At 36.5% G+C, this 23515-nt stretch overlaps 2 protein-coding genes across 3 annotated transcripts in view; both read left to right on the forward strand.

The window, feature by feature from the left end:
• The first annotated feature begins 5294 nt into the window (after positions 1 to 5294).
• LOC139168065 (carboxypeptidase B-like) overlaps positions 5295 to 23515 on the forward strand; it is a 122762-nt gene continuing 104541 nt past the window's right edge. The window contains exon 1 of the mRNA XM_070753389.1: positions 5295 to 5602. The gene's annotated coding sequence lies outside the window, so the exon portion shown is untranslated. The remainder of the gene's footprint in view (positions 5603 to 23515) is intronic.
• The window catches only part of AGTR1 (angiotensin II receptor type 1), a 49292-nt gene continuing 31293 nt past the window's right edge, over positions 5517 to 23515 (forward strand). Inside the window, exon 1 of one of the 2 annotated variants that reach the window (XM_070753394.1) lies at positions 5517 to 5602. The gene's annotated coding sequence lies outside the window, so the exon portion shown is untranslated. Of the gene's footprint in view, positions 5603 to 6886; positions 6963 to 23515 lie in introns of those variants that run through there. The other variant, XM_070753395.1, reaches the window with a different exon arrangement.

Below are 23515 nucleotides of genomic sequence, written 5' to 3' on the forward strand. Positions count from 1 at the left end.
TCCATTTTATGACCTTTCTCAGCATAGGTGTTAAATGAATTGTTTGTTAAGTTAGTAACACTCCAATTGTTAAGTTAGTAACACGGTTGTTAAGTGAATCTGATTTCTCATTGAATTTGTTTGCAATAAGGTCACAAAAGATGATCACAGGATCCTAGGATACTGCAACCCTCACAAATAGGAAGCATTTTGTTCACATGACCTTGGAGATTCTGCAACAGTCATAAGTGTGAAAAATGACCATACTGTAAGTCATTTTTTCAGAAGTATTGTAAATTTAAATGGTCACTAAATGAACTGTTGTAAGTCGAGGACTATCTATATTTGGATTTTGACCATATCCTACAGTAACTGTAATTTATTGAAATTATATTTATTTTGCTGTTCAGCTTGAACTTTGACAATTGCATTAAATAAATAATAAAGAAATAATATATCTCAATGTATATTTTTTCCTACACACATTCAGTATAATACGATGTTGCAGTTTAAAAATTGGAGTTAGAAGATGGAAGTTATACAGATAGAGTGGTACTTCTACTTACGAACTTAATTCGTTCCGTGACAAGGTTCTTAAGTAGAAAAGTTTGTAAGAAGAATAATTTTTTCCCATAGGAATCAATGTAAAAACAAATAATGTGTCTGATTGGGGAAACCACAGGAAGGGAAGGAGGCCCCACAGAGGATGGAAGCCGTACAGATTCCTAGAGAGACCCGACAGAGGCATCTTCCCACCTTTTCCAGCCCTGTTGCCTCCCAGGAGATTCCTAGACAGGCCCCAAGGAGGCTTCTTCCTGCCTTTTCCGGTTACAGTTTCGGAGGCTCAGGTTTGTAAGTGGAACATGGTTCTTGAGAAGAGGCAAAAAAAAATCTTGAACACCCAGTTCTTATCTAGAAAAATCCATAAGTAGAGGCGTTCTTAGGTAGAGGTACCACTGTACTGTTGAGTATCAATCCAGGGCTTGACACACACACACACTTGGGGGGGGGGGGGTAAGAGAAACAGGGGTGAACACATGGAAACTGGAGAAGAACGGAACACGGGATGGAGGTGAGGATGTCTGGGAGGTGAGGGACACTTGTGATATAGTTTTCTGGTGATGGTGGATGACATCTCAGCACCCGGCACGAAGCAGAAGACCAGGAAGACTGCTTGTTTCATGCCATTTTCATTGAGCCTTCCTTGAGTGTATTCATTTATAATCCACCTTATAATTAATAGACAGGGAGTACATATCCCTAACTTCACTTAATTAAACTTTTTTTTTTCTATGCCCATATTTATATACATATTGTTTTCTCTAGGTATACATTTTATTATTATTTTAATACTGCCTCCTTAACTGCCTAATTTTGTCACCTGGGTCTAACAACATTAAATTCTTATTTTCTTCAACTTTATTTGGCTTATTTGTCTTCTATACATATTCATTTTTCATCCAATCATATTCCTGTATTTCTAATTCTGGTTTTTTCCTAAATTAATATCCTCTGTTTAAAGTCCATATTATTGATAACCAATACAATATTTTAAAATAATATTTCTCTTTTACCTTTTCCGCACCATATATGAAGAATTCTTTATGCAGTGTCTCTGGAAATAGCTGTGTATTTTACCTCTTCCATACCATAAAGATGCATGCCAGCCTATATGTAAATTATGTCTCTCCAAAATTTTTAGCCGAATTCAATCCATTTATTTTTATCAAAATTATCTGAATCTCTTCTTCCTTGTTCATTTCAATGTCTTAGCTGATCTGTCAGCCGTATATCTCTTCGGTCGTTTACCTCACCATTGCTCCTTCTAGTTCTTTCTCTTCTGTCTCTTTGGTGTGTTGACTTATTTGTAGTTTTGTCTCATCCTTAATGTCTTCTTGGAATCTAACCTCTCTTTCTCTTCTCGGCCTTGTTCAAAATGCTGGTAATAAAATATTTTGACCTTTTCTACTGTATCTAATCTGTATCTTGTTCATGCCAGATCACTATTATCTCTTCTGGTATCAACCATCTGAAATTTCCTCTTTCAATCAATCTCTTTGTCAAGAATTGGTATTCTCAAGTCACCCTTCTTGGGATTTGTTTCAATGTCACTATCTCCGTTTCTTTTTACTTGGTTGTAATGTTCCTTAACTTATGCAAAATTTCTATTCGAAGCAATTTCTTTGTGAATCTAATATGAAACTCTCTGGACAGGATATCTGGTATGGACTATCATATCTGGTATGGATTCTGTAAATTTCATCAATATAATTAAACATCTTTTCTTTGGTTTCTCCATCTGCCAAAATTTCTGCCATCATCTCAGGTTTTCGCTCTTTTTTTCTGCCACATTTTGAAATCGTAAATAATATTCACATCAATCCATTTCCAGTGTTATAGTTGTCCTCTCTTATCTTTTACCTGTTTCTGTAAGCTGATTGTCCATTTCATTCATCTTTTTCTCAGTTACTTCAATTTTACTTTAAATTTTCTGTAGACATTGTTTGTTTTTTCCATCAATCCTTTCACTTCTTTCAATTCCTCTTTCATTTTGCCAATACTATCTTCCCTTTTGCCAATGTTTTCAGGTTTTCCACTGCCATTTTCAATACATGCATCCATGGACTATCCAATTACTGTGAACTCTGTCCTCTGCTTTACAGTCAGTGTCAACTACTCAATTTTAAATTATGTTACAAAATGATTTCAATAAAGGTTGTGCATTTTGTTATGCTTTTGCAAATTTCTAGAGGTCGATTATCTCTGGGCTTCTCATGGACTGGACCACAACTGTTAAGGTTGGTGTGCATTGAAAACTCCTCTTGAGGTTGGTCCTGCAGTCAGGCTAAAAGGCATTGCTTATTACCAGCCACCAGCTACTCTTTCTAGGTGAAGACTAGTACATTGGGCATGATCTCAAGAAGGAAGTCTTTGAACAGATATCTCTGCAACTCTAGATGAATTTTACATGGTTACAGGCAGAGATGTGCAACTTGTATTAGAGAAAGCTACCACCCATCCACTAACTTAGGGGCCCTAAATCAACCACTAGTTTGTCCATGTGTCTGAACTGGTATGAATTACATATGCTGTTGAATTGTCTTAAATTTTAATTAGGATTTTAGAAATTAGGTTTTTTTCTTGACTTCTTTTTATTGTTGCTGTTATTTGTAATTTTATACTGTTGTAAGCTGCCCTGAATTCTTTGGGATTGGGCAGCATAGAAGTCAAATTAAATAAGCAAACAAACAAACAAACCTTTATGGTATTGTGTGAAGTGGAGGGAAAGGCAGCTGACAGAAAATTATAGAAAGTCCTGGCCTTACAACAGTTCATTTAGTGACTGTTTGAAATTACAATGGCACGAAAAAAAATGACTGCTGACAATTTTCACACTTACGACTGTGGCAGCCTCCCTGTGGTCATATGATCAAAATTCAGATGCTTGGCAACTAACTCGAGTGTTCAAGATTTTTTTTGCCTCTTCTCAAGAACCATTTTCCACTTACAAACCCGAGCCTCTGAAACTGTAACCAGAAAAGGCAGGGAGAAACCTCCGTGGGACCACTCTAGGAATCTCCTGGGAGGAAACAGGGACAAAAAAAAGCAGGGAGAAGCCTCCGTGGGGCCTCTGTAGGAATCTCCTGGGAGGAAACAGGGCCTCCACTCTCCCTGTGGTTTCCCCAATCACACATATTATTTGCTTTTACATTGATTCCTTTGGGAAAAATTGCTTCTTCTTACACACTTTTGTATGGAATGAATTAAGTTCATAAGTAGAGGTACCACTATATAGGTAAGATGTAGCGCATCTGAGGCTTTTGTTTTACAAAAGCAATAAATAGTTGGCTGTGTCTGTATGTCATTTGTCATTTCTCCAAAAAGATAATAAAAATATAGATTAAAAAAACATGAACCTCTATGGCATGAAGCACTCCACTTGACTGTACAGGCATAGGAACACCAAAGAGCAGAGAAAGTAGTAAAGGACCAGGGTATACCATGGCAAGACCAATGGAAGAGATGAAAGAAATATCCTTACATAGGTGGGTAAAAAGAGGACCCAGATTATTGGAGGCAATATGCTGGTTCTGTAAACCATTTAGAGAGGGATGTAAAGCAATATGAAGCTGTATATAAGTCTAGTGCTATTGCTACCTTCCCAGCACCCATCAATGCAGGGTTCATTGCCTCCACACAGTGACTTGAAAACACAGTGCCTTCATACAGTGACTTGTGGTCTATTTTGCTGTAGACCACAAAAGCCTATCCTAGAAGATGATTGTGGGTTACATGCAGAAGTTTGTGCATACCCGAACTCTTAAAATGAAGGATGAGGCATGCTTGCAGTGGAGCAAGACACCATATGGTTTAGTCTAGGTTCAAATCCAAAATGAAATCCCTGCAAAATGCAAACCAGAAACTAAACTGACCAATCAAAAGAGATGTCCACTTAAATTGTATGCTTTGTGTGCTTTGCGGCCAGCTCTCTGCATTTGATTTGAAGATGATGTTGAGTGAAGAAAGCAATCTGGTATCCACCAGATCTTTTGGATACATTGCCACAAACTTTTTACATTGATTCCTACCAACAGCAGTGAATGGGTTAATTTAATCCCAGACATCTAGAAGTTCTAGAGTCGAGGTTTGAGAACTATCAAGAAAAGTTTTGAACACTGTATATCCCTATGTGGGAAGAATATCCCATCCCACAAAACACAGAGAGGCACATATATGCATACCATGTTAAGAATTAGGGAAATTCTCTGCAATTCCCACACTCCTGGTTCAACGCCCAGACCAATTCTGAGCTGTGCCTCAAGTAATTGCTCCCATGAGCCCCCCCCCTCGAAAATGTGAACAAGCTGTTCGCTTTCTGCTGGGGAGGGCCTCTGGAAATGGGGGTGGGGGTGTTATCCAAGGGGAAAGCGCTGCTTCCGTCGGATAAACGCAAACAATAAAAAAAGTAAACCACTCAATTAAATTTTAGTTTCCCCACCGGTCGAAAGAACGTAAAACTTTGCAAAGGACTCTCTTCCAACCGAGGGAATCGTTCCCGACTGTATCTCCTCTTTCTTCTACATCTTGAAGATGCTGACGGAGGGAAGCGGGGGAGGCAGGCGCGCTGTTGATGCCTTGGCTTCAAGCGCTGAGAAGGCGAAGCTGAGGCACACGCGTGTCCTTTCACGCACCGATTTCATTACCGGGGGCCGGGAAGAAAACCGTGGAGGTTGGAAGGCAGGCTGAATCACGCGCTGGGAGTGGCGGCGGGGCGGGGGAAGAAAGCGAGATGGCCAGGCGGGGGTCTCCTAGGAGGGAATGGGGCGGGTGGAGTGAGTTAGATGGGAAACAAGCGGGCAAACGTCCCTTCCTATAAATCCAGAACTAACACCGGACAAATCCAAGCCTCATGACACTCCCTTCCAGTTACCCAGGGGACTGGGTTGAGCTGAGCCTCCGCCTTCTAGCAATAGTAGCACCAGTGTGCTCGGAAGGCGAAGAGAAGGGCTCGTAGCGGGCAGAGAGACCGAACTAAGGGAGAAGAGAAGAAAGCTCCACCAATCCGTAGGTGCACCACCGCTACCACCTCCTCGCCTTGCATTACACGCACGGAGGCGCTCCTGTAAGTTTCTTTCCCCTCCACTTTTTCAGCGCTATTTCAACTTTCTAGACACCCATATCTGTAGGATCAGGTAAAATGGAAAAGTCTGAGTAGTTACGACTTGAGGGATACTGGTGTTGCAACACCGATGAGCGGAGGCTGCTCCTGCGAGGTGCAGATGCGGTAGTAATACTAGGAACAGTGGTGCAGATTGAGGTAGTAATACTAGGAGTTGGGTATTGTTATTTCATCGTCTCCGTTCTTTGCTTTAAAAAACATCAGACAGTTGCAATCAAAATCCAGCAACTTGATTTCTGAAATTCATAGTACTTGGCTAAACTTGGGTATTGCATTGTATCATAATTCTGGAATACTTAAAATCTTTTTTTAAAAAATTGAGATACTTAACTTTCTGCAATATTTAAAGATTGACATTGTTTTTAGGATAAAGTATTCCGTTTAAGATTTATAATTATTTGCATTGCTACTTCTTTTTCTGGTGAAGCTCAATACAAAGTATATATTTTAAGATGCATATATACAGCATTATATAAGCAGTTTTGGGGAGGTTGTACACTCTGTTCAGAAAACTTTGAAAGTGGGATTGCATTAATCAGTTCACAATAACAACTGGGCCCCTCAATGAAAGGAGTAGTACTGTTCCAAGGCTAGTTTGAAACAATGCCACAGAAACAATGCTGTGTACAAATGAGAAAGGGTCTGTACGCTTTTGGCCTCATCATATGAATCCTCTTGTCTTTGTCCTCTTATCAGCACCTCCAAACCATCACTTAACATTGTAGACTACCAGCCCTTTACTGTACAAGGGGCAAATTTTCCAACTTATCGCAACGTCCAATGGAAAAAGTTATATTTTTGCTTGGATCTAAAAAATAAACAATGGAATTCACAGTATGTTCTCTTCTGAACATTGAAATAATGTCATGCCAGTATTGTATCTTAACTATTGCTGTGTTTTTCTTGATTTTCTCTCATAAGATGTTTATAAGGTACTGATTTCTGGGGGGACTTCAATGCATTAGCTTTGTGCATTGGCTCTTTGCAGTTAAACACCCACCAAATAGAAAGGGAAGCTTTTTCTATTTGGTTGGGTTGGTTAAAGTTCATTGAATTCAGTGGTATTTGAATAGCCAAACACAGTCACATGTTTTGTTAGGAAACTCACCCCATTCTATGACCTTCGGTGCTTTCTCTTGTCCCCTGATTATTATCAAAGTCTGACGTAAATAAAAGTCCAGCATTAATAGGAATGTGTACTTTAATGTACTTTGCACTTGGAAAACTCCATGGATATGTTTAATTTAGCTACCCAACTACTCTTGACTCTTCCAAACATATTTTATCCGCATTTGGCTGCTTGGTATGTGATCAACATTCCATTATATATTGTTGAATACATAAGTTGGTTTATGTGGGTAGAATGAGGAATGATTTCTTAACACTGCAATCTTGCTAAGCGGATTGAAATTGATAGTATTAATAGAGTCATAATAATTGGAAGAATCTGTCATTTATTGCAAGTGTAGGTCAGAACTTAAAAATATGTAAAATTCTGATTAAGAAAAACTAAGGATTATACTAATCTTGGGTCCCTCAACATAGAAATGGCAATATTTGATATCAGGTAGAAGAAAATTGTAAAACAACTCTGTGTCAAACATTACCAGTATGGGGCCTATCTGTGTGGATATTTCCATTACCATATAAAAGTAAAGAGTGAATCACGCTACATAAAGTCTGTCTAATACTGGTTTTTGTTTTTGTTTTTGTTTTTTTGCTATGTCTAAAGCAGCCAGAATAAACATTACATGATTTAGGATATATACAGATAAACATGCATGAAAGATTAAAAATCAACTCTTGTCTGTCTCTGCTTTTAAACTGAAATGAATGCTATTGCTTGAGTAGACTTGGGAAGATTTGCTCCATGACCTTTGATGTATAAGAGAAGAGAGAAGAGATGAGAAGAGAAGAGAAAGCAGACATTTGAAAAGGGAGAAAAATGCTTGGGAAACATAGACAGAGAAAACGGTGGGAATTCTCCAAATGGAATGTTGATCACTTTTTCATCTGTGGAAAGTATGTATGTGAACATGATAGGAATCTAGATAGGAAAAGGATTTACTATGATTGCAAGGGGCAATACCAGAGACCCCTTAGCTTTCATAATATACAAAACAAACTTCTCACAAGAACAAAGGAACAGTTCTGGCATGTGAAGAGACCTTCAGTTTACTGAGATACTGAGGAAAAAGGAAATTGAAAGAGAAATAAATGCAGTCATCTAGTTCTTACCTCCTACAATTTAGGTGGATACAAAGCAAATTTGGTTTCTTTTGATATTTTTAAGGAGTCATGAGTTGAAGGAAGAAGGTGCCTCATAAACACAGTTTTGACATATTAACATAGAAACATAGAAGATTGACAGCAGAAAAAGGATTTGGTTGTCTGGGGGCTGGAGTCACTTCCAAAGGATGCCAGGGAAGGGAAGTTATGGTGTAACCCCTAAACTATAATGTTGAACTAATTAGAATTATCACAACAGTAATATATAAAATTCAACTATTTAACTAGAATAAGTTTCTGTTACTCTGAGTTTCTGTTACTCAGAGCAAAAAAATGACTGAAAAAATCCTCGTGACCCAAACCCATGTAGAAATTTATCTGGACTTCAGAAATTCAATAAATCAGAATATTTAATAATATATTTCATTATGGGAAGAGAAGATTAGTAGTAGAGCACATGTTTTATATATAAAACAGTAGTTTATATAAACTTTGCAATGTTCAGTAAGGCCTCTGTTTAAGAATTGCTCCGTGTAAAATACACAAACTTGAATTAGTAATCTGTATGATTTCATAAACTGGCTTCTTAAAGAATTATAGGGATGAGATCAATGTCAGATAAGACAGAAACAAGCCTTGTTGATTGATCAGATAGAATAATATAACTGGAAAGTTCTCTGCCTAGGTTTTATGAAACTGATGCACATTCAGTAGCATTTTATTATCTCTTCAGACAATATTGGTTACAGAGCAGGCTGGTCTCATCTATCCTAAAATCTTGCATTCCAAGATAGGTAGGTAGGAATATAGATAAGTAGATAATAAAAAAGTTAGAAATAGAAATGATTGAGCGAGAGAAAGAGAGAGAGAGAGAGATTTCCATGCCTTTTAGTTTGCTGGATTATTTTTCTTCCCTGAGTTTTAGGCTGACATTATTGCAAAATTCATTTATTTGCCCTGTGTTTAAAACTAGTGTGCAGATTTTATAGAGGCATTACTATGAGTTTGTTTATCCTACAGTTCTTCCTGACAGCTGAGCTAAAGTGCTACCCACCTGTCCTTGAGTTTTTAGAAAACTATAACTTGCTGTGTCTATTGACAATCCTACTCTGCCAGAGGCACAATGCCAGCAAATACTGTAGTGCTGTTTTTATTTAAGGTGTAGTAACAATGGAAATTGGTGGGCTCCCCAGTTATGATATCGTCCATTCCTATCAAATGTTACCTTCCAATGGTAAAATAACCATTAATTAATATGAGAGACAAGATTTGAAGATAGCTAGACCAGTACTTTTAGCTGTCTGTCACCATTAATTCTGATTAAAGTGTTTTGTGTGAATGCAATCAATGATGAGCTTCTAACTGAATTGCTATAAATAGGCTTTAGGTTATTCTGGAACAGGACTAAACTCATATCTAAAATATCCCTGAGCATCAACTGCAAAAACATTTGCCATACCAGAGATACCTATTGGGGTCCTTTTAATAGAATTCTAGAAGAGTTTTTCCCCTACCATGTTCTCATGATGTTAGAGTCATCTCATCTCCAGGTATTCCTTTTTAGATGATAATAATAATAATAATAATAATAATCATCATCATCATCATCATCATCATCTGTGCAGTTTTGCAATGAGCACTTCATAGATGATTTAATCACTGTTGAGTTCCAGTGAATTTTATAGGGAAGGATCATTCTGGCAAATTTTTGTTCAAAAACTGACACTGGGAAAAATTGCAGTGGGACATTGCAGAAAGATTACCATCTTATTTATCCCAGTTTTAACATACAGCCTCAAAGTGCGTTAGATTGCAAAACTGCACAACTTATTGTCCACTGAAAAGGAATACCTGAAGGTGAGGTGATCATGAGAACATGGCATGTCCCTGTCAAGAGATAAGTGGACACTACATTTCAGCTATTGGCCCAGAGAATTGCAGAGAAAGAAAGAGAGGGAGAAAGAGAATTAATATTGTTCACTCTGCTTATGAGATTTGTAGTCCAGCATATCTGAACAACATTCATTTGAAAAAAAAATGAGATGGCTGGATGAATAGACAGATAAGTCTTTACAATAGTTTTCTAATAGCCATAGTTTTGTGCTTAAACCAGTAATATCCACAAGGTAAGCCATAACACAGAAGGAATTACTATTGGCAGAAGATTTTTGTCAACATGCAGTCTTGTTAATCTCCCACTGTTATCATAGCAATGTTAGAAACAAATCATAACTGTGCAGCTTTCAAGTGAATGTGTATAGGTTTGTCTCTTTGATTTTGGAAGCAATATTGCTATGTATTACATTTAAAAACACATTTCTTGTTTTAGGTATATATGTTGCATTGCTAGCCTCCTTGCACATTTTATAATTAGAACTGGTGTGAGATATTTCTCTTAAATGCACTGTAAACATCTGGGCTTCTTCTAGCAGCAAAGAGTCAGAACTTTCTGTATAGTTATCATCAGGATACTAGTAACCCCGATTAAATGATCTTATTTTAAATCTAGAATTATTGTTTACAAATTGTTCTATAAAACAATACCAATCATGTGTTCACATATCATATCTTCATTGAATTAGAATTATATTCTATTGGCTTCTGCAATGTTCCTTGGCATATTGTGAAACACTAGTTAATAGAATTAAAATTAAAACCTGCTCTTCAGACTTCAGAAATTCCTCCGCCTATTTTTCTTGCTACATTAAGGCAATACATTGTCTAAAACAAAGATGATGTCTGGTAACTCACAGTGGTACAAAACTAAGACATTCATCAGGGTGACCTTTCTTAAAGGAATGTCCTGCTCTCTATTTTTGCCAAAATTCTCCTAATTTTGCAGAAAACATGATAACTCAAATAATAACTCTGAAAATTTCCTGTGTCATCTGATCATTTTGGAAGACATCTATCTATGTGGTGGTTAAGAGTTGACACCAAATTGATGATATGTAACCAACCAGTCAAGGATAATGATAACAGCTGCTAATGGATATGGGATGTTTAAAATCAACAAAGAAGAAATTTTAATTAGATTGATAATAAACAAATAAAATAAACAAAGCGGCTATGTTTACTGAAGCAATGATGCATTCTTCTTTTATTTTTAAGGAAATTACATGAAAATTACCAAAAAGTGAGCTTGTTTTTTTTTTTTTTAAATCCCACAGATAATATTGATTTGTTGTGGTTGTAACCATTCAGTAATGTCTGACTTTTGACAATTTTATAAGCAAGTGTTCCACATGCTTCCCTGTCAAGCACAACTTTTTTCAGTTGTTCGATGCTCATCTTTGAATCAGATTTGATGTATCAAGACAGCATGTTCTTTGCTTGGCCCTTCTTCTTGTTCCACTAACCATTCCTAGCACTGACTTCTCCAATGAATTTGCACGTATGACATGGCCAAAGTAAATCAGACATAGTCTTATGATTTTAGCATCTAATGTTGTGTCTGATTTTATATGATTTAGCACCTCTCTATTATTCTGGTTGTCCATGATATATACAATAATTTATACCAGCACCACAGTTCAAAGACTACAATTCTTCTTCAATCAGACATTCTTGGTGTCCAACTTTCACACCCATACATCATTACAGGGAAGATTATTGTTCTAACTAGCCTGCTTTTAAATTTATATCAATAACTCTACTTTTCCAGACTACATTCATGTTAACCATTATAATGTGTTTGATTTCAGAATTGCCAAAGTGAACAATTTTTGATCCAAGGAAGCTAAATTATATTTCCTGTGTATTCTCTCCGTTCAATGCTTAGATGGAGATTTCCATTCATTTTATCACAACAACAGCAGTTCTATCCCTTCCCCAAAAGATTGTAGGGCTGCCCTTATGTAGTCATTAAAAACTGAACTCAGTTTTGGTTTTTATTTTACTCATTCAAGCAGGTATACCCAATGAGATATATGCCCTCCCACCTAAAATAAAAGAGAGGGAAGCATTAGAAACTCTGTTTAAGGATTCAGAAGATTGTGCCAATTGCGTGCATATTCCACTTGTATTTGGCTTGGGATGTGAGAGAGGGAAGAAATAGAATGAGATTCGAACAATACTTTCTGAGGCCCATGAGACAAGTTTGGGGGATAATCCCCAGCTGTCCCTATTTCCCAGCATTGTCCTTGTGAAAGAAGATGCTCTTATGAACATTTCCTTTGGAAAATGAAAATAATTTCTTGAGTCTCCTGCATGTGTTATGATAACTATTTATATTAATATAGAATAGAATACAATAGAATTTTTATTGGCCAAGTGTGATTGGACACACAAGGAATTTGTCTTGTTGCATATGCTCTCAGCGTACATAAAATAAAATATACATTTGTCAAGAATCATGTGGTACAGCACAATGATTGTCATAGGGGTCAAATAAGCAATGAAGAAACAATATTAATACAAATCTTAGGATATAAGCAACAAGTTACAGTCATACAGTCAACATGGGAGGAAATGGGTGAAATGATGAGAAAAACTAGTAGAATAGAAGTGCAGATTTAGTAGAAAGTCTGACAGTGTTGAGGGAATTATTTGTTTAGTAGAGTGATGGCATTAGGAAAAAAACTGTTCTTGTCTCTAGTTGTCTTGGTGTGCAGTGCTCTGTAGCGATATTTTGAGGGTAGGAGTTGAAACAATTTGTGTCCAGGATGTGAGGGGTCAGTAAATATTTTCCCCGCCCTCTTTTTGACTCATGCAGTATACAGGTCCTCAATGGAAGGCAGGTTGGCAGCAATTGTTTTTTCTGCAGTTCTGATTATCCTCTGAAGTCTGTGTCAGTCCTGTTGGGTTGCAGCACCAAACCAGACAGTTATAGAGGTGCAGATGACAATGATTCCTCTGTATCAGCAGCTCCTTGGGCAGTTTGAGCTTCCTGAGCTGGCGCAGAAAGAACATTTTTGTTGTGCTTTTTTGATGATGTTTTTGATGTTAGGTGACCATTTTAGGTCTTGAGATATGATAGAACCTAGAAATTTGAAGGTCTCTACTGTTGATACTGTGTTGTCTAGTATTTTTAATAATTATAATATAATTATAATATAATTTGAATTTTAATATACTATGTACATTAAAATTCCATTTCTTTATAAACCTTTATAAAACATTACATTTATTGGTTGATTTATATTTCTATAACCAACCAGAAGAAACTGAAGCAATAAAAGCCTATCATTCAAAGACAATTGTAAAACCACCATAACAGCCTAAGCATTTCACTGCTAGGATTTAATTTAAAATGGAAAAGAAGGGAAATGAATTTTACATTCAGAGTCCTCAACTGGATGCCCTGAAGTTACATTAGACAGGAACATGGATCATCCAAGGCAAGATTACTTAACCAGACAAGATCCCAGGCAAGGCTCTTACACTATTTAGAATTTACATTAAAAAATATAGAGAAGGAGATCATTTCAGGGTTGTCAGTCACAAACCTTTGTTGTTGATTTAAAAAAAAAACTTTCTTGAATGTCACAGATGTGCAAATGAAAGGAGAAATGAAATTACTTTCTCCTTAATTTTAAGGCAAAATAAAAAAATAATCTTAATTTCATAATACTGCCTAGTTATATCTCATAAATTGGATATGAAAATATTCATTTATAAAAAGTAAAGTAAATATTAATTACATATTCCACCATACTATAAGCTACGAAACTACCTGCATCATGCCTTTTCTGCAAGACCTAACTTAGCATGCTGATGTAACCATGGAGAAGATATCTCTCAGCCACGCCATGCCATGAAAGGCTTGAAAGGTTACAATCAGTTTTCTGAATTGGATCAGGAAGGAAACTGGAAACCAACCATCTCATGGCAAAATAAAGTGAAAACAATGAAATCTTTCTCATGGACAAGGCTACTTTTTAGAATGACCACATATAATCCATACAAAATCCAGAAATTACTCTATTGGCTGAAGACTATAAAGCAAGCTGCTTCATGTAAATAAAAATCAAGAAATTCATTATAATTGTTGGAACAAAACTGAAAATATAAAATGAATATCAAATCTGAGGAAGGGATGGATGGATGGATGGGTGGATGGATGGATAATGGATGGATGATGGATGGATGGATGGATGGATGGGTGGATGGGTGGATGGGTGGATGGATAGAGGGAGGGAGGGAGGGAGAGATGGGAGAGAAGTAGAGACAGAAAAGGAGAAATAAAAGAAAAATTATGTGTTCTTCCTAATTTTAAGTATTGTATCATAATTGCTAACCACCGCATATTCTGAACAGTGACGGTATTGTGCATTATTCATCCTCACCTTCAGGTTCATCTAGGTGGGGCAGCATATGAAGGAGAAGATAAGATGAACTTGGATGTGTGAATATGTACCACACCAGAAAACGTTTAGAGATAGACAAGAAGATACCTAACCGCCATTTCATTTTGAATGGAAAGGTGTATTTCACTAGGTAATTGGTAAAATAATTTACTGATTATATAGTCAAGTGAAATGTTCATCGTAACAGTAAGCCCTTATGAGAAAAAAGATTTTATTCTCCATTTTCACACTTTCCATAATCTGCTTCCTGTATATATCTGTTTGTTTTGCATTATACAGGGATGCATTGCAATAAAATAAAGGCTTTCTTGTTTGCATAAAAACAGATGTTGGGATAATATGTAGTGTTATCGTAACATCTGGTAGGAATATATATTATATTTTCATAGATTCTAAGGTTTATTGTATACTGCACAATCTGTCCATATAAGATATTATCCAAACATCTGGTAGGCAACATCTGTGAAATACTCCATAGACTTCCAAGTTTTCTTAAAGTGTATCCCTGGTTGCATGTTCTGCTTGCCAGAGTAATTGATTGATGATTTTTTACATTCCTACCTCACTGCAGTCAAGAGAATCTTAGCAATTTACATAAAGTATATAAGCCAAATAAAACACCCACAAAATAAAAACTATAAACACCTCCGCCCAAAAAAAAACCAGAGTTACAGTTGCATGTGAAGCTGAAAGAGAGCTGGTTGGGTGGGAGGTTCCATTTTGATGACATAGTCCTTTTCTGAACAACATAATATGAAAGCATGACTCTATTTGATTGCCTGTTTATGTATTTTGTTTATTTGTATTTCCTATACCAGTGTCTTGATGACAAAGAGTCCTAAAACTTTTCCAGATGAGTAAAATATCATTGGAAGCAGACACTAGTCCTAATTCAACTTCTTGATTGCATCAGTGGAATCCTGCCCAGCCACCCTGTTTAGGATGACTTGACTTGGGGAAGGGGTGGATGATCCTTTACAGGGCAGTGTTGCAGACTTCAATAGGTTTTTCACTGATGAAGTCACTCAGATCCAGACAGACCTGGACTCCGATTGGAATGCAGTTTCGACTGATGAGACAGTCAAGGTGACAGGGACCTGTTTTAGTCTGGTTAAGTGGGAAGAGTTTGACCTGGTGACACCTGATGAAGTGTACAAGGCCATTGGAGCTGTGAGCGCCTCCACCTGTTTATTGGACCTGTATCCAATCTCATCCAGTAAGGAGGTCACACAAGACTGGATCCAGGCAGCTACGAACGCTTCATTGATACAGGGGTACTTTCCATCTCTATTAAAAGAGGCAGTGGTGCGTCCCCTCCTCAAGAAGCCTTCCCTGGATCCAGGTATTTTAAATAACTATCACCAGTCTCCAACCTTCCCTTTTGGGGGAAGATTGTTGAGAAGGTGGTGGAGCTCCAGCTTGAATGGTCCTTGGATAAAACCGATTATCTAGGCCCTCGTCAGTCTGGTTTCAGGCCCTGCTACAGCACTGAAACTCTTTAGTCTCATTGATGGATGATCTCTTGCAGACCAGAGATAGGAGTCATTCTTCTATCCTGGTGATTCTTGTCCTCTCAGCAGCTTTCAATACCATCAACCATGGTATCCTTCTGTGCTGACTGGAGTGATTGGCAGTGGGAGGCACTATCTTACGGTGGTTCTCCTCCTACCTCTCTGGTGAGATGCAATCGGTGTTGGCAGGGGATCAGATGTTGACTCCTACGTCCTTCCTTTGAGGGGTCCCTTAGGAGTCGGTCCTCTCCCCCTGCTGTTTAATATCTACATGAAGCCACTGGGTGAGATCATCCAATGACATGGAGTGAGGTCCAAAGACGGGCTACAAGAATGATGGAAGGTCTTAAGCATAAAACGTATGAGGAAAGAATTAATCAACTCAATCTGTATAGTCTGGAGGACAGAAGGAAAAGGGGGGACATGATCGAAACATTTAAATGCGTTAAAGGGTTAAATAAGGTCCAGGAGGGAAGTGTTTTTAATAGGAAAGTGAACACAAGAACAAGGGGACACAATCTGAAGTTAGTTGGGGAAAAGATCAAAAGCAACATGAGAAAATATTATTTTACTGAAAGAATAGTAGATCCTTGGAACAAACTTCCAGCAGACGTATAACTGAATTTAAACATGCCTGGGATAAACATATATTTTTTTATCCTAAAAAGGATAAAAAATCCCAAGATAAAATACAGAAAATAGTATAAGGGCAGACTAGATGGATCGTGAGGTCTTTTTCTTCCATCAGTCTTCTATGTTTCTATCATCAGTAAGCTGACAATTCTCAGCTGTACATCTCCACCCATGTCAATTCAGCGAAGCAGTGGAGATGATGTGCCAGTGTCTGAGGCTGTTAGGGTCTGGATGGGTATTAACAGGCTCAGACTCAATCCTGACAAGATGGAGTTACTGTGGGTTTTGCCTCCCAAGGACAATCACACCTATTATCCAGGAGGGAGGTACTTTTGACCCACTCAGAGAGGGTCCGCTACTTGGGAGTCCTCCTAGATCCACAGCTAACTTTCAGCTGTGGCATGGGGGGCGTTTGCAAAGGTTTGCCTGGTGCACCAGTTGCAGCCCTATTTGGACAGGGAGACTCTTCTCACAGTCGCTCATACCCTCATCACCTCAAGGTTCGATTACTGCAATGCCCTCTACAAGGGGCTACCTTTAAAGAACGTTTGGAGACTTCAGTTAATGCAAAATGCAGCCATGGCAAAATCAAGCTATCAAGGAACTTCCAAGGTACACCCATATTTCAATACCACTCCAATGCCTCATGAATCCCAGTGATCGGTCAGGTGCCACAGAGTTGGCCTACTCCAGGTCCTGCAGAGATTCATACTACCACCACCCTCCCGGCCTTCCATAAATCTTTATCTTATGGAAACTTATCTCTGCCGACAGGCTTGGGGCCAAGTGACTCTAGAATTAGATTTTGGTCAAATAGTTCTAATTCAGCCATACGTGGAGGGAAGTCACTGTTTTTCCATCTCATCTCTGAAGTATTCTTTAGTCAATGTTTCATTGCAAGATGACAAACCATAAAAAAACCCATAAGGACTTTATCATGGCAAATTTAATTTGGAGTGTGATAAAATGAACAGTAATATTGTAGTCATTATTGACTTCAATTTTGACAATTATTGACAAATTTTATTCAAGCCCATTTCCTACTTTTTGTAATAAAATTTCTCTTTTATGTTGACAAATGACTATACCTTTCAGTGCTGTTTTTTTTTAAAAAAATTCAGATTTGGAATGTTGATTTAATACTCGATATATTCACTATTCAATAGCAGACATTAATGTGCAATTTGTTGCTGATAATTTATTACACATATTATTTATACTGTATATTTAGGCATTTTCTGTTTCAAAATACAAAGAGCTAGAATTTTGTACTGTACTTTGTCCATTGGCTAATAAAAGGATAAATTGCAAAATACTTAATTATCAATAGCAAATTACAAGTGTAGTAAATTTGTAAAAATAAGCAAAAGTTGTTCAGAATGCTTAGTGAAAGAACATTAAATATTCAGTATATGCCAACGATAGTGATGAGTGATCTAATTTTGGTTATTGAAATGGCTATAGCAGAAATCCAATGGTTTTGTGGTACAAAACATACTGAACCTAATTTTATAAGCTATTTCTCTATGGAGATTTATAAGCTATAATTTAAGAAATGTGATCATTTGGGTTGTCATTTATGTATTGATAAGGGAGGAGGAGAAGTAGAATTGCTCATGTTCTCCAAAGTGCACTTGAATAAAGAGAAGACAAAGTTAAGCTCACTAGCTCTCAGTGGCTTTTTTGAGACCAACTGATCTATTATTATACTATAATAAATTTATCTTTTTTAAAATGTCCCATGAATATTGCTATTTTTGTTTGTTTATTAATCTTGATAGAAAAGTATTCCAATTTTAATAGCAGCCAAGAAAAAGTTTGTAGCAATAAAGCAAATATAAATGTTTTCTTTTTCTCATCCTTGGGAAGGCATCACTGAATCATGTCATAGTCAATAAAATAGCATTGTCCATACTCAAGTTGAGTAGGTTTCAGGATAGTTAACAGAGTTTGAGCACGGAGAATAATCATCCTAAAACAAGTGAGACATCTGTTATTTACGATCTGTATTTGACTTGTTTCCTCATTTTTACCAGTTCTGAAACCCATCAAACTTATACTGCTGTAATTTGGTTGTACAATTTGTAACACTGGGTTGTACATTTTTTAGGCAGAAATGCAAGAACTAATGATGCTGAATGACCACCAAATGTTCACCTGCCAAGTCATGGAATCAATCAAAAACCAATCAATTACCCTCTACTTAGACACAAACAATCTACCCTCTAACAAACAGTTTGGCTTCAGAAAAATATTGTCCTGCAATTTGCAATTCTTACATTGCAAAAACATATAGACTTCACAATTTGACCAGGAAAAGCAATAGACGCAATTTCTATAGGCTTCTATAAAGCCTTTGATTCAGTGGTACACGACAAACTACAGTACTTCTAAAACTAAAATCTTATGCATTTCCAGTTCCCTGCATAAGAGGCAACAAGCTATGCTTGGGAATGCTCTCTCAAACCTTATACCTGTTAACAGCAGTCTCCCCCCAAGATAGTGTTTTAGGACCCACAATATATATTATATAAAAATAACGTTTGTGTTCATATTATAAGCAACTACATTCTCTTTGCTGAGGATGTAAAACTATTCTACATCACTGGCAAAGTTGTTACCTAACAAAAAGACATTGACTATGTGTCAGAATGGTCAAATAATTGGCAACCCCAAATCTCAACCAACAAATTACACATTGTCAAAAAAAAATCAGAACACAAAATACAAGCTGGGTGGATACAACCTCGTAGACAATCCTCATTCTTTCAAGGACCTTGGAATACTCATCTCAAATAATCTAAGTGCCAAAGCTCACTGTAACAGCATTACCAAAAAAGCATTAATCTTTGGAGAGGGGCGGCATACAAATCTAAATAATAATAATAATAATAATAATAATAATAATAATAATAATAATAATAATAATAATAATAATAATAATTTGTTAATCTAATCTTGTGTAGCTTCTTCTCCAGTAATATTGAACTGCAAACTAGAGCATACAAAACTTTTGCTAGAGCAATTCTTGAATACAGTTCATCTGTCTGGAATCCACACTGCATATTAGACATTAATACAATAAAATTCATCCAGAGATATTTCATAACAAGAGTCATACACTCCTCTGCTCGCAACAAAATACCTTATGCTACCAGACTTGAAATGTTGGGCTTAGACAACTTTGAACTTCACCATCTTCAATCTGATCTAAGGGTGGTACATAAAATTTCTGCTACAATATTTTCCTATCAATAAATACTTTAGCTTCAACCACAACAATACATGAGCACACAATAAATACAAACTTATGGTAAACGGCTCCAAACTTGATGTAGAAAATACGAGTTCAGTAACAAAGTTCTCTGTGGTTTCTTCCCCAAATTCCCAATACTTTAATCTTAAACTGTCTACTGTTGATCTCATCCCACTCCTAAGAGGTCTTTAAGGGGTGCGCATAAACTCACCAGCATGCCTACCATCCCTGTCCTAATATTCCATTTTTGTTTTATCCATTTCATGCATTCATAATCATATACTTATATATGTTATCTAATACATGCTTGACTAAATAAACAAACAACGAAATAAAATAAAATGTTGATGGCCTGAAAGAGGAGGATGGAAAATTAAACATAGCACCTTGAGGATTTTTTTTTTTACAGGTTCAACTTGTTTTCCTTTGTTTTTAATGGAAATTCATGTTATTAATAGTTTTTAGAGTGGAGACATGTTCTGTAAAAGGTATTATCTCAATGAATGGCATGCATGGGGAAAAGTTGGTAGCATATAATCTTTTTCTCATAATTTTTGAAGGGTTGATTCTGAAATTACTATGAAGAGAAACAGGCTTCAAAGACATTTCCTATGTATTTCTTTCTGATACAATATGAAATGATACGGTGGAACATAGACAGGTGAAGGACGAGAGAGACTTGATCTAAAATCAGGAAAAATGAGTTGCATGTTGTGTACGTGAGTTGCATATTGTGTATGTGAGATTTAATTCAGTCACACACTTGACTTTTTTAATGCACCCTGCAGATGTCAACATTATGAGAACTACAGGTTGATGTAGTTATTATTATTTATGTACTCTCATGCTTTCTTGCTTATATTTCCATAAACATCACTTTGTATTCTGCATATGGCAGAATATTAAATGTTCCATGTTACAGAGCATTCTGTGATGAATTCATTCTTGCTATCAGCCTCAGAAAATATTGAGAATTGTCGGAGACATAGTCCAATAACTTCTGGAAATGCATGTGCTACCTTACCATATGGAAAAATGGAAAATACAGACATTGCATTAATGTGTGCATAAACTAGGGGTGGGAGCAGTCTTTTTATAAATTTTATTTTTCATCTAGTTTGCTATTTTTAAATTATTTTGAATTTGAGTTCACATAATACTGGTTATTCAGCATGAGTGATCATTACATTCTCCTGATGTTTCTTTTTAATTAAGATCTCTCATTACAAAAGCTTAGTGTTTATTAAATTTTCCAGTGGTCATCAGTGTTTACATCAATAGTAAAAGCAATTTAATGCAGTAGCTATATTTACACCATTTTACTGCAGATACCTCTTCGCTGTAAAATATGTCAGTACCTGCCATTCTGTGCTTTATAAAAACACTTTTATATGCTATCCTTTGCCAAAATTCTCAGCTAATTTTTATGCCAAACCATTATGGATCCCATTAAAAATGTGTGTCTAGTAGAGAAAGTTAAGTATGTTCTGCAGTGATGTTCTGCTTTTCCTGACTAAGAGCTTCGGTGGTGCAGTACTGCAAGCTACTTTTGCTGATCACCGGTTACCAGCAGTTTGGCAGATTGAATCTCAGTAGGCTCAAAGTTGACTCAGCCTTCCATCCTTCCAAGGTCAGTTAAACGAGGACCCAGATTGTTGGCCCCAACAATCCGCCCCCAGCGGATTCTGTAAACCGCTTAGACAAGGCTGAAAAAGCACCATAAAGCAGTACATAAGGCTAAATGCTATTGCCATCTTGTAATTTGTTCATTTTTAACAAATTCTCTCTCATTGAAATCAGAGAAGAAATAAATTTATGTCAGCTATAAGGCTAAGTAGATTATTGGTGAGGAGAAGCAGGTTTTGGTCTGAAAATCCCAAAACCTTTTGTGTTGTGCACAACATACATATACTTTCAATAGTGAGGATGGTACCACTTAACCCCAATATGCATGGGAAGACCTGGATGAACTTTCCCATCCTAAAAACTGATCAGAGAAAAGATGATGTTGGCTTGAAGTTTTCTTTGGTAGTGCCTCCAATCCTTTTAAAGAACAAGAACGAAAAGGCTTGATCACGATCTTATTCTTGTTAACAAATAATAAAGACCAGGGGTAACGGATGGAAACTGACTAAGGATAGATTCAACCTGAAAATAAGGAAGAACTTTCTGATGGTGAGAGCAATCAACCAGTGAAAGGGCCTGCCAGCTGAGGTTGTGAATATTCTATCACTCTCCACATTCAAAAGGAAATTGGACTGCCATCTGGCTGGGGCGGTGTAGGGTTTCCTGCTTGAGCAGGGGATTGGACTTGATGACCTGCAAGATCTTTTTCAACTCTAATAAACAAACAAACAAACAAACTCACTTACTTCTTGTTAAGGAGTATGGGAGGAGAGAAGTAGCAAAGTGACACATATTGTATAACAAGGAAGGAGGAAGAGAAAAACAGAAGGGAGTATGAGGGTCTCCAGGAATATGTAGAAGTCTAGAATCTTTTGCCAAGAGCCCTCTCGTCCTTGGCAGTACCATTACTTCTCCATTCTCCTCCTCCCATTTTGAAGCTCCAACACTGGAAAAGTACAAAATGCAGAAGGTTTCAGAATAAATGAAGATTTTTCCCCCCTTCGAAGTTGGATCATCAACTCTATTGCAGTGGGAAAGTCTATCTATCTTATAATTACTGAATCATCTTCTAAGGAACAATTATAAGCAGAACAGTGGAAATATTAATTTTAAAATAAAAATTTTAACTTTGGTCTATATGCCCAAACTTCACTGTAGAATAGTTGGTGTAATTTCATACTGAAAACTAACTGCAAATACTTCAGTAGAGATTACACCTAGGAGTTTTAAAATAGCATTTCAGCCATTTTGGAATATTTATATGTATTTGGAAGTCCATGTGCAAGGGAAGAAATAAGAAACTGCAATACTTTATATGGGTTTTAAAATGTATTTAGTTCAATTTTCAGTATAATTTTAAACAATTCATATCACTGCATATGGACTCACAAAAACTATTTATGTTTGTATTTTCCTCCGGCTTTAAGTTAATGAGTCAGAAGAACTGTTTTACATTTTTCATAGTAAAATTAATAATTTTAGGGAAATGGATCTTAATAGTTATAAAAAGGAACATGTTTTCAGCAACAGTTTGAGAAGTAAATTGATACATTATTTAAAACATCTGCACGGAAAAATGAGAAACTGCAGGAATGATAAAATCTACTTTGATCGAGGTCTATGAAATATAGTGATTGTTTAGAACATTTGAAAATCAAGAGGGGTATTGTCTAATTTTCTAAAATTGCTTCTAGGATATTACTAATAGGCAAAATAATTTGGAGATTATTGTTTAAAAAATTGATGGGATATTTGTCTCTAAATATGGTACTTTTTCATATGTTTGTTCCCCTGGTGGATAATATGGTACTTTGGTACTTTTTCATGTTTGTTCCCCGGGTGGATAAAATAACCCCTCCCACAAAAAAAACCCTTTACATTCAGCTAATATTTCCAATATGTGAACAAACAGGTTACAATGTATTTATTTATTCATCATTTTGATATAGCAATCCAACTCTGGTGTCTTACAATGTGGCAAAATTATACTTTATGATGTTCCAGATGAAGTCTAAAACTGTGACGGATACAACTAATTTGCTTTAGTCCAGTAGGATGCACTTTAATTTAACTTAATTGGATCTAATCAAAATGTTTCATGTTGATTTATGAATACTTAGTAAGATTGGTCTATTTGTTGTTAGCAACCACCAAAATATTTCCTTGTGATTGAATTTGACTATGTACTAGCAGACTACATCACAGCTATGCTTATGAAAATATGCTTTAGCCTGCCTTCTCATTTGGCATTTTAAAAATCTTTCACAATAGCCTTTCTAATTTAGGGTAGTGA

Source organism: Erythrolamprus reginae, chromosome 5 (assembly GCF_031021105.1).
Source record: "Erythrolamprus reginae isolate rEryReg1 chromosome 5, rEryReg1.hap1, whole genome shotgun sequence".
NCBI classification, from domain to species: domain Eukaryota; kingdom Metazoa; phylum Chordata; class Lepidosauria; order Squamata; family Dipsadidae; genus Erythrolamprus; species Erythrolamprus reginae.